The sequence below is a fragment of the Podarcis melisellensis genome (assembly GCF_964234715.1).
Source record: "Podarcis melisellensis genome assembly, chromosome: 10".
Lineage (NCBI taxonomy): Eukaryota > Metazoa > Chordata > Lepidosauria > Squamata > Lacertidae > Podarcis > Podarcis melisellensis.
The window spans coordinates 55,745,491-55,758,995 of NC_138542.1; the positions used below are offsets into that span (position 1 = coordinate 55,745,491).

At 44.4% G+C, this 13,505-nt stretch overlaps 1 long non-coding RNA gene across 1 annotated transcript; it reads right to left on the bottom strand.

The window, feature by feature from the left end:
• Positions 1-5,088: 5,088 nt before the first annotated feature.
• On the bottom strand, positions 5,089-9,456 carry LOC309378899. The gene is made up of 4 exons (XR_014172269.1): positions 9,107-9,456; positions 7,512-7,634; positions 7,106-7,227; positions 5,089-5,696 (listed from the first exon to the last, which is right to left on the bottom strand). It is a non-coding gene; the product is annotated as an uncharacterized lncRNA (long non-coding RNA).
• Between the last annotated feature and the right edge of the window lie 4,049 nt (positions 9,457-13,505).

Consider the following 13,505-nt stretch of genomic DNA (forward strand, 5'->3'; position numbering starts at 1 on the left):
AAGCCTTTTAGTAGACTTGCCACTTTTTATTCCTATCCTGGCAAAAGCTTGTGTTTTATTGGCAGCAGCGTCACAGGTAGAATTTCGACAGGTAATGTTTTGTTGAAGCTTGGGGGAAATCATCTGCCAAGAATGAGAGCTAAAACCACTCTCAAATTTAGGCTTCAATCTTATGCATAGAAGTGCTTAAGTGTGCATAAAAATGCATGTATCATTAAAATAACATACACAAATTTATTATATTGGGGAAATCGGTTTGTAAAAATGTGTATACTAAGGAATAATGCACAAAAATAAATGCATATTAGGAGAATTTATCGCAAAAACACTGAAATTCTCATCAGTACTTAAAAAAAAAGAACTAAAGGCTAGAAAAATGAGAAACATGGAGAGATGGAAATGGACAGATCTAAAAATTATATTGCACTTCAGATATGGCAAGTAAATGTCCCAAGGCTGAAATGGAAGAAAATCTTGGGTCCCTGTGAACTCAGTGAAGTGTTAGCCAAATTTGGATTACCCAGACTATGGAATTAATGGCTTCAAACCAGCTAGTCTTAATGTTTTCAGGATCTGTTAAAAATGTTCATTCTCCCCCACAAAAAACAACAGTGAAATACCCGTATTTTGCTTACAGAGCTAGTATTCAGGGTATTCCCTCTTCCCAGGGAAACTGAGGAATTGTAGCTCTATGAGGGGAATAAAAGGCAAAGGTGAAGGGACCCCTCACAGTTAAGTCCAGTTGTGAACAACTCTGGGGTTGAGCACCGCAACCCCAGAGTCGTTTGCAACTGGATTTAACTGTCAGGGGTCCCTTTACCTTTTATCCTCCTCATAGAGTTAAAATTCATGTGGCCAGCATGACTAAGCTGCTTCTGGTGAAGCCAGAGCAGTGCACAGAAACGCTGTTTACCATCCCGCCAGAGTGGTACCTATTTATCTACTTGCACTTTGACGTGCTTTCGAACTGCTAGGTTGGCAGGAGCTGGGACCGAGCAACGGGAGCTCACACCGTTGTGGGGCCTCAAACCGCCAACCTTCTGTTTGGCAAGTCCAAGCGGCACAGTGGTTTAAACCACAGTGACACCCACGTCCCATAAGGGTTCTCCTAAAAAACTCTTAGCACCTTAAACTACATTTCCCAGAATTCTTTGGGGGAAGCCATGACTGTTTAAAGTGGTGTAATAGTGCTTCAAATGTACAGCACAGATGAGGCCTTTATTGGGAAATGAACTGTGGGTTGTTGTCTCTCCAAGATGTCACCCTTCTCATTAGAGGTGCTTCCAGACTGTTGCTGTTTTCAGGTGGGACTCAACTGCATGCCACGTATTTAAGCTTGTGCGATTGCAGTGGCCTGCCTCTCCAAGGGATCAGACTTTTTGTGATAAGGAAAGTGATGGGGAAATGTGTGAGATAACACTTGCTATGATGCAAAGTCATCTAATCTCCTTGCAAACAAATCATGACGAATGCTCAACACACAGGCCATCTAGAAGTCACCTATATTCCTAGTGATGCTGTGCATTCTTGCTCCTTTTCGTTTCTCTCCCCACCTCCATTCTTTTCCTCATCCTCTAAAACAACACAATGATATTTAAATTGAAATCCCCAGCTACAATGGATTTTGCTGATTAGAAATGGAATCATTCCGATGCAGTACCTTAATCTTCTTTGAAAATACACCTGGTGCTCTGTGCAGCTGTAAAACGGCAACATATGCACACAAAAGCAACAGAAACGTAATGTAGAACTCCTTCAAGCACAGCACTAAGGATTTTATGCTATAACACGCTACATTTGAACAGGAAAGTACAAATGTGTGATTTAAATAAATTACTTTGCTTCTTCCTCCTGGAGATTTGGGCTTTTATTTCTCTACACTTAAATAAGAGAGAATCAAACACCAAAAAAATCATTACGGTCATGTAAACAAAGGCTGTGCACGCATCATTTAAAGCACATCCACCCATGTCAAAGAATTGTGGGAACTGTAGGTCTCACAGAGGTACAGAACTGTAGGTCTCACAGAGGCTATGTCGAGCACCCCCTAACAAACTACAGCTCTCAAGATTCTTTGCTGGTGGTGCTGAAATGTGATTTAAAGGTATGGTATGTGCACTGCACAGCCATAAGGAAAGTAATATGCAATGTGCAATATTGTGATGTGCAACAATTTCTAGATGGTTAAACCCAAAATACTGAAATCTTTAATAATCACAGCGAGAGAACAAAGAACACATCTCCAAAAAATAGCGGTGCTCCCAATTAAGGGACACCCCCCCACCCCTATTAATCTACGTCACTCCTACATCTTGTAATCTGAGTTTGTAGCCTCTGTGCTTTCTGTTCTGACACTTTCTGATTTCTCCGTGACTTTGAGGAAGGGGGGTGGGTGCTATCCAGAGACTATGAATCTGTTAACTCTCTCTTTTCTAGTGTTTCTTCTGCCAGCTGTTCGCCATCCAGTATTTCCCAGCTTCTGCCTTCTGAACTATGCCCCTCTGCAAACCACTGTTCCAAATCTATGCTATCCTCCTGCTTCTGGGAAGATTCAGGTTAACTCCGGCTGCATTGACACAGCAGTGCATTCTTGTTTTCCCCGATGGTTCCCAAACTATTAATTTCCCCATTATATTTGAATTTTCACTCCCATGTTTCCACTGTCAAAGCACAAGAAAGGTAGGGGAAATCGAATAAACTGTTGTGCAAATGGCCCCTCACTGAAGGAGCGGGGTCCATGGAATGGGGTCTTCTCAAGAGACTTCCAAAGCGTAGCACCAGCATGGAATACCATTTTAGCAAGTACAGTGGTACCTTGTGTTACAAACACCTCGGGTTACAGACTCCACTATCCCGGAAGTAGTACCTCAGGTGAGCCAGTGTGGTGTAGTGGTTAAGAACGGGTGACTCGTAAACTGGGGAACCGGGTTCGCATCTCCGCTCCTCCCCATGCAGCTGCAAGTCACACTTCTTAGAAGTCTCTCAGCCCCACTCACCTCACAGAGTGTTTGTTGTGGGGGAGGAAGGGAAAGGAGAATGTTAGCCGCTTTGAGACTCCTTCGGGTAGTGATAAAGCGGGATTTCAAATCCAAACTCCTCTTCTTAAAAACTTTACCTCAGGATGAGAACAGAAATTGCGCCATGGCGGCAGTGGGAGACCCCATTAGCTAAAGTAGTACTTCAGGTTAAGAACGGTTTCAGGTTAAGAACGGACCTCCGGAATGAATTAAGTTCATAACCAGAAGTACCACTGTACAGAAAGGAAGCGGCTGGGGGGATGGGTACTCCTTGGTGTCGTTACAAAATGCACAAGTGTCCCCATCTGTGAAGAGATGCACTCAAACAGGTTGAGAGTCGTGGCAGCAGGCTGCTGCTGCTTCATCTCAGGCTCTGTTCCAAAGCCACCTCTTTGCCCATTTTGAGAGGAACAGCATGAGAGGCAGAGTGGATCCATCGCCCCAAGCAGCAAAGGCTCCTGCTCTTCACATCTGCTCAATTCCTGGGGGACAACCAAGCAGGCAGGCTCTCTGAACCTCTGTTGTTCAGCCTTCCCCTGCTGTGTGTTCATGTTACACAAAGGAGAGCTTTTGTCTTCCATTCCTTTTGAGAATGGGAGGCAGAGACAAAGGTAGCCACCTTTGTTTTGTTTTTTGGCCCAGAATGCTTGTGCATTATTTAAACAGTCCACAAAATGGGGACGCAAGGCAAAAAAGACTGCACGGGGGGGGGGGATGTTTTTTGTTTAAAAAGACAATATAAGTTTCAGATCACTAAAAGTTGGAACAAATTCTTTCTTTTTAAGGAATGGGGGCATTTTCTCATCATGTGCTAAGGCTGCACTAGCTCCAAGCTTGCAGATGTAGCACTTGCATATGTGCAGAATTGGTGCAGCGAGGACAGCCTTGCAAGTAGCTGTGAATGCATGGATGGAGTTACTTTATTGATTATGCTGTTTATATTTATGTTGTTGTGGAAATGAAATAAAAACATTTCTGAAAAAAAGAAAGAGGACAACATTGGGCTGTCGTTATGGGGCAACAGGGGATGTGCATGAATGGTACTTGTTAAGGAAAGGAAAGCAACAATGATCAGGGCCGGATTTAGGTTTGATGAGGCCGTAAGCTACTGAAGGTAATGGGGCCCTTTATATGTCCAGCTGTCCTTTGTCAACAACAAATTGTCGCTGTTTTGGGGGTTGAATATATGCTATATGGTAATTTATGGACCTAATAAGTTTCTAAAGCCATTTGCACATGCAGAATGAAGGCACCCTATATATAGAAATGAGCAAACCAGTGATATTTTAGGGAGCAGACTAGCAGGAGGGGCCCATTACGTACATCATAGGAGCCTGCACAACACAAAAACACTGTTGCTGTATGTAGGATTTATTTTATTTCTTCTTTATCTTATATTTTGGAAGTGTACATCCAGTTTTTTTATTTAATTTTTTGGGGAGCCCTCCAAGAAAGTGGGGCCCTAAGCTATAGCTTGTTTAGCTTATATGTAAATAGGGCACTGGGAACGAAGTTGGGTTGTATCCAACAAAGTCATTCTGCTTATGGAAGGACCTCCACTCAATGCAATGGACTTTCTTCTCCCCTCCCTCTGTGTGCCCAAGCAAGTAAAATGGCTCTGAGGTTTCTCTCCCTCAACCCTCTACGGCAGATTTGCAGAGGAGGGGCATTGCAATGGAGATCTCATTGCATGAATGGAAGTCCTTCCACAATTCCAGGGACTCGGATGCAATCAACTGATGCAGGAGACGGGAACAACTTCTCCCTTTTTCTTTTTAAAAGGCTATGTGAATATTTGTGTTGTAAAGTGCAGAAGTGCTCCCCCTGTGACCAACAATTTGTGGGTGGGTGTTTCTCAAGTCTAATCTTTCTCTTTTTTAAAAAAAGTCATTTAATTGCTCATTTTTGATTCAGTGGGTATACATCTTTTAAAAGGAAAAGGCAACAAAGCAAAACAAAAAGGCACACCACTGACATAGGTATACAAAAGGGGGGGAAATAGCGTAAATATAAATTTTACAATACTGAATATATAAGTAAAACATATTTATTTTTTAAAAAACAATGGAAGAGCTTTAACATCTAATTTTAAGGAAAAGAGTAAGAGGAGGAAGACAAATAAGGTAAGTCAAGGATGAGAAAAACAAAGAGAAAATACTAACTAAAGCTACTTCCAGATGAGTTAGGGTCTACTCTAAGCTATTATTTATTGATATATTTTTAAACGTATTTCTCTGCTGCCATATCATAAAATATCTACCTGATGTACAATAGTTAAAACAAAAACTATGCAAATAGTAATTAAAGTGGTTAGCTAACTAATCCGAATTGTTTATTAAAAAAAGTCTTCAAGAGTTGCCTGAAAGTCAGGTGATACCTTTTGCTGTATTTTGATTTAAGTATATATATTCACAGTGACCCATTTTCTTACAGTATTTCTCCTCTCAAGGAATTTACAGCATGGCAATCCATTTTCGGCACTGTCGTGGCCCGAAATGCCATTTAAAGTGAAATCTGGGAATTTGGGTATTAAAAATTCAGTAATTGCCAGCGCCTGCTGGAAGTAACTAAAGGCCAACTCTTTGTTGAAAGCAGATCGGGGCCAACAATCACCCCTGTTAATGTATTGTAATGACATGTCGCACTCTCATTCGCCACAGCTCCGGAAAACAGTGTAGCCTGTGAGCAAAACATAGAGAAGAGCAATGTTAATCACTACTGTTCATTATTCATGAAGGCCTATAGGTGTAAACAGTTTACTGCTGGCAGTTCAGGAAATGACAATGCCTGCTCCCAGAGAGGAACAAAAATTTGGCTCAGTCCGCCTTTTCATGCGAAACTGCCCAGTTTGCACCTCCTGAAACAATACGCAAACCAAAACACAGCTATCCTTTGAAATTTGCACTTCTGGAAATTTTGCAGTGTCGTCGCCCCACCCCACAAAATTGGCAAAAATGCATATACAGTACTGGAGAAATGTATGCATTATATGGATGAATGTATATATTAATGGAAATAACATACAAATATGCATTATGTTACGGAGAATTTACTTGCAAGAATGTGTATTTCAGGTGAAATGCACACTAAAAAGCTGACAAAATTTTATGAGGGCTTTTCCTAAAATATCACATATCAAACTGATGTGGAAATGTAGTGATTTACATTATGTAGAAACTGTTGTCCTATTCAGATTCCTGCAAAGTAAGTATGGTTGGGTTCAAAACTGCATCTGTCACTTTGGGGGGAGGGGGATGAAGCACACACTGTTCATTGGAATGACAGGAAACTAAGCCATGTTTGTGTAGTTTTAACCTATTCTGCTTCTTCTGTAGTGCCACTTGATTAAGCCACAATATTGATTTGCTTGTACACCGTCTTTGTAGCTCTTTAACCTCCTGACTTGCTGACACACAGTTGATCTTCCACACAATCCCCATGCTAATGACAAACACTATTGACCTGGAAATCCTTCTGCCTGATCCCAGATATTTGCAGCTGCTGAGGGGGGAGGGGCAAGGTTGTTAGGGAACCCCCTCAGAGAGCTAGAATTTCCAACACCCTTAACCAATTACAGTTCCCAAGATTCTTTGGGGGAAGCCATGACTGTTAAATGGGGGTAAGAGTATTTTAAGTGTACTGGACCTCTTGGGCTTGCCAGTCGGAAGGTTGGTAGTTTGAATTCCCACAACGGGGTGAGCTCCCATTGCTCTGTCCTAGCTCCTGACAACCTAGCAGTTTGAAAGCACGCCAGTGCAAAGTAGATAAATAGGTACCACTGTGGCAGGAAGGTGAATGGTGTTTTCATGCGCTCTGGTTTCTGTCATGGTGTCCCATTGAACCAGAAGCGCTTTAGTCATGCTGGCCACATGACTCGGAAAGTTGTCTGTGGACAAATGCCGGCTTCCTTGGCCTGAAAGCGAGATGAACACCGCAACCCCATAGTCGCCTTTAACTGGATCCTTTATCTTTACCTAAATTAACTCAAGGGGCTGTTGAAAGGATAGAATACGATAGTCACTAATAGAGGAAGGAAAGGATGAGAAGCTGAGTAAGACCAAAGAGGCATGACTCATCAAATCTGTTACCCAGAAAGCTGGTGGCTTCACCTTTGCTGGAGCTCTGCAAGCAAAGGTTGAGTTCACATCAGATGGGGATTTTCTGGATTTCCTCCTAAATGTCCCACCAGACTCCCACCAATCCTGCAATTCTGTGAATCAAAGCAAGAAATCAAATAACCACATGGTGCTCAAGACCAATGGGGCTTTGTTTGGGTGAACCCTGAAGATGAGGACAGACAGTTACCATGAAAAAGCAAAATTCACAACTGCAGGATCTGGTGCAACCAGGAGTTGCTGCGAGTAAAAACCAAGCACCAGAACCCTTTTGGCAAAAGATCCAGAAGACTCTCCGGCCGACGGATCCATCCCCAGCTGAATGTGTTAATGGGATAGATAAAAATGACAGTCTATTTAATAAGCTACGGTTCAGTACCTTGCTTCCAAAATAATCTTCCTGTTTTCCTTTCTCCCCTTTTGCCCTTTTCTTGTTTCCACCTCTAATTGGAGATGTCTCCCTTCAGTGCAGCAGCTTCATCATTCTATCTCCAAGGATTAGCTGACAGGGAGGGGGAGAAATATAATAGGAATTTGCTAGCACTGCCCTGAAATAACATTTCATACCCAGCTTCAGATAAGCCAGCGTCTTCCTGTTCTCTCTGTTCAATAGCTTTCCTTTTTACAGGGCTGCTGCTGCTCCTGCTAGAGTTTAACATTTGTCCAGCTAAAATAAAAAGGGAGAACGTATTCAAAGTCTCTGCAAACTCAGCATGTCCACCCAGTTGCTCTTTATGCTCCATGGATATGATTCTAGGGGCTGCCATCCTAACCCCATGTACCTTGGAGTAAGGTCCATTGGATTTAATAGGACATAAAAATGTAAGAACATAAAGAGAGCCTGCTGGGTAAGGCCAATGGCCCATCTAGTCCAGCATCTTCTCACAGTGCCCACCCAGATGGCTTTGGCAAACCCTCAAGCAGGACCTGAGCACAATACATTCTCTCCTCCTGTTTTTCCAGTAACTGGTACTCAGAAGCATCACAGCCTCAGACCATAGAGGCAGAACATAGCCATTGTGGTTAGTAGCTATTGACAGCCTTCTCCTCCATGAATTTGTCTAATCCCCTTTTATACAATCTTGGTTGGTGGCCATCGCTGCCTCCTGTGGGAGCAAGTTCCATAGTTTAGCTAAGCATTGTGTGAAGAAGTGCTTTCTTTTATCCGTCCTGGACCTTCCAACATTCAGCTTGGATGTCCCCGAATTCTCATAGAATTGTAGTGTTCGAAGGAACCCTGAGGATCATCTCATTCAACCTTCTGCGATGCATAAGTATGCAGCTGTCCCATACGGGGATCAAACCTGCAACCTTGGTGTTACCAGTGCTGCATTCTAACCAACTGAGCTATTATGAGAAGGAGAAAAGCTTTTCTATCAAGAAGACAACAACAAGAATCCGCAGACAGCATACAAATCAATCTGGCTAACCTGATTCAAATACACACACACCGCTCACACACAAAATCAAATCTCACTACAGCCAGCCAAAGACAACCAACCACAAACTATGCCACCCCCGCAACCTCTCTCACCACCAAGGAAATACAACAAGCGAAAAGTAAGAGAACCCACACAAATGACACTGACATGAAACCCCACATATACACTAAGTAGAAGAACTGAAGCATAACCACCCCACCCCACCCCACTCACCATGCCCCCTCCCCCTCTTCCCCCCTTTTCTTCCTAACCTAACACTGTATGTAACACTAATGTCTCACAACAAATGAAACTGATCTGTAGAAAACACAACTTGAAAAAAGAGACAATGCACATATTTTTGCAAAGAAATCTTTAATAAAAATATATTTTTTAAAAAATATGTATTTTTTTAAAAAAGCTTTTCTATTCATTTTCTCCATGCCCTGCAAATTTTACGAGCTTTTATCATGTCACCTCTTACTTGTCTTTTGTCTAAACTAAAAATGACCAAACTGCTTTTGAATAGACATGGTTTGAGATGCAACGTTACCATTTTCTGTGTCTGTCCAAAAGTTGTCCTTGCTGCAACTTCCTGGCTCACGGCAGACTCAGTTCACCGTAGATGAGGAGCCTCTCTTGCCCCCTCTGCCCGATAAGAGTTTAAAGCTTAGGTTAATTGCAGATGCAAGATAGCATATCATTATACCTGTAAATGAAGGGAGAGCTAACAGTTACTCGCCATTCTCTTCCCACATGCTCAGCTGCCCTCTGGATCTTTGTCTTGAAAGTCATTTGAAAGTCAAATGAGCTTTGAGACAAAATGGGAAATGAATACCAGGACTGTCATCAGGAGTTGGCACTGTTGGACAGCAGCGACAAGAGATGAGCATCAACTTGGATGGCTTTGAAAGACACAAATTCATGGAGAATAAGGCTATTGGAGGGGAGGGGGTGAGAGCTATTGCACTCAGGTCTGCTTGTGGACTTCTGGTTGGCCATTGGACTAGGTGGTCTTCTGGCCTGATCCAATCGGGCTCTTCTTTTCTTTTTATCCTAAGGTCCCAGTGCCTTAGGAGGGTCTGCCAGAACTGATCCCTGCCAAGCTACAACTGAGAAACAGCAACTGCCCCAATCAGCAGTGGTACAGGTTGGATCCTGGTTCAAGTACCTGTGCTATGTCTCCACCTCCTCAACTCCCATCCATTCCACATGCAGTCCTCTCCTGTCCACGATCAGCGGGCAGACAGCAATTGCCGTTCCATCTCCGCTCGTTCAGATACCAGCCCAAAGAGCAGCAACTCCTGCCTTCTCTCTCCCTCTGTGCAATGTGAATTGGGCTTCACAGGCCTCATCCTCACTGTCAGGCTTAAAGGTGAGGATAGGCAAGGGAAAAGAAGTGTTGGCTGCCTCTGGACACCAACACTCACTCTCTGTCACGGTCCGGTTTGTGGGCAGTCAAAGTCCTGGAGGAGGACATCGGGACTGCGGGCAAGACCTCAGGGTGGGAGCAGGAACGGGAGTCAGGAAGCCAGGAGTCCGGAAGCAAAGGGTCTGAGGGTCATAGAGCTGGGAGTCAAGGGTCCGAGGGTCAGGAAGCAAGAAGTCAAGAAGCCAAATGCGGCAAGGCAGAAAGCATGTTGCTGTGGCAAACAGCCAAAGGGAAATGCTGACCTTATATCCCTTCCCGGCTCTTGCCAACAGGTGCTGTGAGTTACCAATCGGCCTCACCTGTGTGGCCGCGCCTTGCCTCTTCAGAACAAACTTAGGAAAGCCCCAGTCCTGAGGACCTTACCAGTCATAGGGCCTGGCTCCTGCACGCAGTCCTGACACTCTCAAGCCTTAGAATGCGGGTGAGGCAGAACAGGAGCCCTCCTGAGGGCACGTCACAGTTCCACCCAAACCTGAAACTGGGACTGGTGGATATTGAAGCACGTAGGTCAGACCCCCCCCAAAAAAAACCTATTAGCATCGGGGGGGGGGAGCAGAGTTTGAAACTCTCATGGCACCAAAAATGTACTCATTTCACAGAAGGAAACCCGGCAATACTGAGTTAGATGGTCAAAGGGACTGACTCAGTATAAGCAGCCTCTGTTGATTCATAGAATTGCAGAATTGGAAAGGAGCCTGAGGATCATCTAGTCCAACCCCTTGCAATACAACTAAATCTCAATTAAAGCATCCATGACAGGTGACCGTCCAACCTCTGCTGAAAAACCTCCAAGGAAGGAGAGTCCACAACTTCCTGAGGGAGTATTTTCCACTGTCGAACAGCTCTTACTGTCTGAAAGTTATTCCTGAGGTTGAGTCAGAATCTCCTTTCTTGTAGCTTGAAGCCATTGGTTCCAGTCCCACCCTCTGGAGCAGGAGAAAGCCATCTTGCTGCATCTTCCATGTGACAGCCCATCAGATATTTGAAGGTGGAGATCATATCTCCTCTCAGTCTCCTCTTTTCCAGGATAAACATACCCAGCCTTCAACCACTCCACATAAGGCTTGGTTCCACACCCTCATGTCTATCTTAAGCACATCCCCATTCTTGCTGCCCAGTGGTAGCAGAGATTGCATGTATGGACAGACATCCACCTAGATATGAGCTAAGAGCTTAACCCACTGAGGGTGCAATTGCTAACCAGTTTCAAGGATTCAGCATAGCCCCAGTTGTGAAATCAGCAATTGGGGTTTTGTAGCCTTCCAGGTGTCATTGGACTCCAACTGTCCCATCAGCCCCAGCCAGCAGTCAGGGATGATGGGAATTGTGGTCCACCAACATCTTGAGGGCCACCAGTTCCCCAACCTTGGTGTGCACCCTTGAGGATGATGGGAGCTGTAGTCCCAAGATTGAAGAACACTGGTGTAGAGCACCCTGTTTTGTGCAGAAGTCTCTCTCTCTCTCTCTCTGTTTAGGGGATTATACTCTTGCACACCATCTCTAAACAAGGGTAGGGGGGAGGAAAGAGTGAATAATGATTCAGCGATCGTTTTCCCCTTCTGCCTCAAAGGATCTAATTCTCTCCCCCTGCCTCCCTGAAGCATAGCTTTAAGAAGCTCCAAAATAACATTACAGCAGAATAATATACAGAAGCAACTTACAGAAGCTTATGTGAAACCAGATAACCTTTCAAATCCATTTATCAAAGCAGCTGCATTTTTTTTATATCAAGGCAAGTGACAAGATAATAAATATTGATCAAAGGAAGTTGGTCTGTATCTATAACATTACATTTAGAGTGAAAAAACACCACAAAAATACCAGAATACATTTATAGGAAATGGACAGGGTATATTAATATTATTATTTAGAAGCTACAGTTTGGGTAGAAATCTGCACTTGTTTGTGCATTGGACATTATACAGCCATTACAGTCCAATCCCATGCATTTTTATTCCCAGAAAAGTTCATCATAATATTTATAAAGCACCGAAAACTGCTAGATTAAACATTAAGAACAGGCCTTTTTCACAGGCTTACAGTCTAATTATAAGTTAAGTGAGGTCCCAGCCTTCAAATTTGCAAGTTTGCTGTCTGATTACTGGGAATGGGTTTGCTTTGAATGGTTCTTATCACTAAGGTTTTTGCCTTAAAGCAATGCCTGACTCCAGCCTGGGACTTGACAAAATGATGTTAATGTCTCTCGATGGCTGTAGATGGTCCCCTGAATAAGCAATTCACCTGCAGGGCTGCTTTTGGAAAGGAATGCTTAGCAGACTGTGTATAAGAAGGAGCAGATGGCAGTTTTGCTTTAGCTTTGCTGAGGCATGGCTTTCCCGCAGTTAAAGATGGGAGCTCCGCACATCACTTAGCATAGCACTATATGATCCAACAATACCCTTCTTCTTGGCCAAAATTCTTCTGAAATGCTTTCTCACAAGTAAGTCCCATTGCCAATTGTTGTTGTTTAGTCGTGTCCGACTCTTTGTGACCCCATGGACCAGAGCACGCCAGGCACTCCTGTCTTCCACTGCCTCCCGCAGTTTGGTCAGACTCATGTTTGTAGCTTCAAGAACACTGTCCAACCATCTCGTCCTCTGTCGTCCCCTTCTCCTTGTGCCCTCCATCTTTCCCAGCATCAGGGTCTTTTCCAGGGAATCTTCTCTTCTCATGAGGTGGCCAGAGTATTGGAGCCTCAGCTTCAGGATCTGTCCTTCCCGTGAGCACTCAGGGCTGATATCCTTAAGAATGGATAGGTTTGGTCTTCTTGCAGTCCATGGGACTCTCAAGAGTCTCCTCCAGCACCATAATTCAAAAGCATCAATTCTTCGGAGATCAGCCTTCTTTATGGTCCAGCTCTCACTTCCATACATCATTGCCAATGGTGTTCTGCAAACTCCCATTTTTGCAGTGTTTCTCCTACCCTTTTGCAGGGGCAGAGGAAGAGTGGGCAGTGAGGGCGGTCTGACCCGGGTGTCACCACTGAGGGGGTAACAAAATGCCGGGTGGCACCCACTGCAGGGCCTGCAGTGAGCCCGAGCCACACGTCTCTCCTGGGAGTGACATGGTGGCTTAGGCACCCACAGCCTCTGTGCTGCCCCATACAGTCTGCCTGCCTAATCCCCCTCAGCTGTAGGGCGGCTGAGTGGGAGGAGGCAGGCAGACTCCTCAGAGGCCCCACGGAGAGTCTTGTCCTGGCTCTCCCCGCCCCGTGGGTGGCTGGCCCTGCCACTGGGCGCAGGGCACGCATGCCGCCCCAGGCACCCAATTGGCTTACTCCGCCACTGCCCTTTGGTGATCATTGTTTCCCAGTTGATACTTGTTTGTGGCTATTTTGTTAACTTCAACAAGGTTTCTTTTTCCACTTTCACCAAGGGATCACAACCAATTTGGGTTACACATTGACTATGAGGGTTTGTCTACATGATGATGTCAGGGAAGGCAAACCAATCACATTGCGCTCTCTGTGAAGCCCTGCTCCGGCTTTGGCTATGGCAGAATGCACACTGAAATAGATCTT